Here is a 3,872-nt window from a genome sequence, read left to right as displayed (position 1 = left end):
TGCACGTCCTTCTAGTTGCTGTATGTGGGACGCGGCCTCAGCATGGCCGGAGAAGCAGTGCGTCGGTGCGCGCCCGGGATCCGAACCCAGGCCGCCAGTAGCAGAGCACGCGCAATTAACTGCTAAGCCACGGGGCCAGCCCAGAACAGTTCTTTATCTTGATGTGGCAGTGGTTCCACAAATCTATACATGGTTTACAATTGCATAGAACTACACACACAAAAATGAATGCATAGAAAAAATGGCAAAAACTGAATAAGGTCTGTAGTCTAGTTAAAAGTATTGTTCCACGTCAGTTTCCTGGTTTTCGTATTGTACTATAATTACATAAGATGTCACTAAGGGGAAGCTGGGTGAAGGGCAAACAGGACTCTATGTCCTATTGTTTCAGCTTTCTGTGAGTCTATAATTATTTCAAAAGAAAATGTTTTAAAAATGTAAAATACTTCTCACAGCATGTGATACATAGTAAGTACTCAATAAACATCAACCATTATTCTCTTTTTAATTATTGTCATTATTATTATTCTAACAAGAGAATTACTCATTTACCTTCTTTGCCTGGCATAGAGTAAGCAATCAATAAATATTCATTGAATGAATGATAGAAACAGGGAAAAGATGGAAGAGGGATAGGTTTAAAAATTGGGTCACACAGGAAGCAGCCTTCATGGAACTTCCATTCTAATGAGGGAAACAGGCACACAAACAACTAAACGGAAGACCTCATGGAGGTGGTGGCTTTGAGCTGAGGCTTTGAGGATAAGTAGATGGAGAAGAAGGATGAAGAATATAATGGCAGATGAGAACATAAAGGTAGATTGAGGAGGGTTCTGGATGCATTTAAAGAGTTTGGTCCCTTATTTGGCAGGTGAAAGAGTGCTGTTTAAGAGCTTGTATAAGATAACTCCAGTGGCAGTGTGAAGGAGGGATGACACAGAAAGGGTGCAGGCCCAGTGAAAATATATGGTTGGTTATTAGGAGATTACAGTTTAATCCTGAGTTGATAAGGGTGTATTCATATTAACATGTCAGCAGTAACATGGCTATGACCAACTTTTCTCTGGTCTGGATACACTTGTTAGAGGAGGTAGATCCTGACCTGTTACAAGATGGAAGTAAAAAAGATGAAGAAGGGTGTTCCGGGTATCTCCATTTTGAGTTATATCTATTTTCTAGTATTCCAAGACTGGGTGGAAATGGAGTCACTGTAGAGGCACCTTCCTTCAGAGATAGTTCTCAACTTCTCCCAAACAAATGTATGTTTTGCAGGGGAAAAAAAAAAGATTTAAAGTATTAAATCTAAAAACAAGTGATTTCTATAAAGCTAATTCAAAGAAACTCTGCAACCGGCTCTCCTAAGGCCCAGTTAAGGATGTTGTAATTTGGGGATTTGCACTTCTCTTTATTTCGCCACCTGGCCTATTTCCTGTTTCTAAGGTACTTTGGTTGCCATGGAAACATAAACACATACAACTAGTTTCCTCTAATTGGACTGATGAATTTCACCCTGAGCTCTGCCCCTCTGCTTTCTCTCTCATGGCAACTCCCCACTACACCTTAATCAATCTTTGCTTTTTTCCACTTAGCTTACCTACTCCCTTCACTCCCAATTTTCTCACCAGTCTCCCTCTCCTGGTGTGGTAGCACACTTGAGTGTGTGGATAGCTTTGGGTATTTGCCTTGCAACTTATAAATCCTGTGTGCAAACTAACCTTCCACCAGTGGGAGTAACTCTTGCAAAGACTCCATTTTTTTAATGGAACTATATTGATTGATCATTAGAATTAGGACTACCTTGTCAATAATTAGAATTATTGACATTTTGTTTCCTATTAAATAGCTGTATAAGGAAATAGTAATTAATTTTTATGAGTAGGAATATAAACAGCACAGACCTTCAAGGAAGTAGTGAGATGTATACAAATTGGTAGAAAATAGTGATCCAAAACAATGAGTGACCTAGGTAAAATTAAGAATTAGGTTACCTTACAACTCAAATACAAAGGAAATGGATTAGGGGGAACAATCAAATCCTGGAAAGTTCATACATGAACTATGTATTAACCATTCTTTCTCTTTCTTTCTCCTCCTTCTCTGTCTTCTTCCTAATATAGTCATAACTTGGGACAAGGTGTTTTCACACACACTGCATGAAGTGTGGTGACATTCTTAACGGGGTGCAACACAGATCAGCTGAGGAGGAGACTGACTCTCTGAACAGAAGCCCCTGGAATGTCCTGAAGTAACAGGTAGATCTAATGTCAGTGCTGTTTGTGAGATGGGAAATGGGTGAAACATTTCGTCTTCTGTAATAAGCACTATCAGCACAAAAATCCATGTGTTAAGTACCTGTTTGTGTTTGTGTTGCCAGGAGCAAGTTTCACCAACACACGCCCTGTTAATGAGGAAACTGCAAAAGAGAATTCAGAAGATTAAACACAGATCTACAGTGAGAGATGTGTTTACATCCTATATGAAGGTAGAGTGAGTATATTTTTAGGGTAGCAAGTTCTGGCCAAGCAAGCTTAACATGAAAACATGAGTATTGCTCTACTTCAACAGACCCACCCAGTTCATTATTCTGTCTTTGAGAGTGGAACTGAAAACTTAATTATGTAGATCTTATCATATAAACGACTAATTTAGTTCTCATTATACACTTTCTTGTAATAAATCTACACCATCTGCCCTGTTAGATTAACTTTCCACTAGGACAGAGTCCATGTTAAATTACCAGCTGTCTGGGAACTTTGAGAAACATCATTCTGGGTAGACAAGTTAAACACATAGGCAAGCACTAATTTTTTAAAATTTTTCTAAATTGATAACAATAGGATGTAATAAAATTTGTAAAACTACTTGTCTACACACCAAAAATCGCAGAATGCCGCACTTCTAAAGTTTTTATCTAGGATTTTTATAGTTTTTCTCATCACTTTTCCCTTTATCAGTTCCTACTCCTCTTTGCTCTTAGGGTAGAGCTTACTTATTACAGACCCTCTTCCCTTCTAATACAGTTTCTAATCTACTAGGGGCAGATGATAATTGTTACTTACATTTGCACCACACTTCACCAGTTATAAAGTGCTCATCTGACCTTTACAGGTGACATCTTTGTCTGTCAGTCATAGTCCTAGGGCCTGGGCTGACCAATCAGAATATCCCATCTCCCTTACCAAAGACTGGTTCAGGGATGGGCACATGACCCAAGCTGGGCCTATCAGAATGTATCCTAGGATTTTTGTCAGAGTGATCAGGAAAGCAGTTCTTCTGCAGTTTATCTTAATGCTATAAAAACAGATAAACCTGGAGCTGCCCAAGTCCATCCTACTGCCACAGGAAAAGAGTCTAACATACAGGAAAACAGCTGAGAAATGGAGACACACCTGACAACATCATTTGAATATCTGAATCCTGGACCTTTCAGCTTGAATGAGCTCCTGCACTCACCCCACCACAAACATCAATTTTTTTGTTTATATTTTTATTGTGCTTAATCGAGTTTGAGTTGTGTTTCTGTCATTTGTAACCAAAAGAGTTCTGACAAATACAAACTTCACATCTTTGCGATAACAGGGATATTATTATTGGTTTTACAGATTGAGAAAGTAATGACTGAATACCCTCCGTTGTAAATAGAAAAAGAACTTCAACCCAGGTCTCACATTTCTTAATCTAGAACTATACTACATTGCTTTTCAAATAACCAAATGTGTTAAAATTGCTCATAAAACAAGAGAAATTGTGCTCTGAGAAAGGGTCGACAGGTAAGACATCATGGGGTCTAAATACTCAATGCTTTGTGAACACTTGGGGAACAGATTTGCTGGGGCCAGCCTGCATCCTCTTCACCCCATAGCATGCCGGAA

At 38.9% G+C, this 3,872-nt stretch overlaps 1 long non-coding RNA gene across 1 annotated transcript; it reads left to right on the top strand.

Annotated features, from left to right (window-relative positions):
- The first annotated feature begins 1,293 nt into the window (after positions 1-1,293).
- LOC147916699 (uncharacterized) lies at positions 1,294-3,579 on the top strand. The gene is made up of 3 exons (XR_015552806.1): positions 1,294-2,252; positions 2,375-2,482; positions 3,304-3,579. It is a non-coding gene; the product is annotated as an uncharacterized LOC147916699 (long non-coding RNA).
- Positions 3,580-3,872: the final 293 nt, after the last annotated feature.

Source organism: Ceratotherium simum, chromosome 7, assembly GCF_057802395.1.
Source record: "Ceratotherium simum simum isolate JZ-2026a chromosome 7, ASM5780239v1, whole genome shotgun sequence".
Classification (NCBI taxonomy): Eukaryota; Metazoa; Chordata; class Mammalia; order Perissodactyla; family Rhinocerotidae; genus Ceratotherium; species Ceratotherium simum.
The sequence above is the reverse complement of the archived record's forward strand: the minus strand, read 5'-3'. Positions and strand labels throughout refer to the sequence as shown.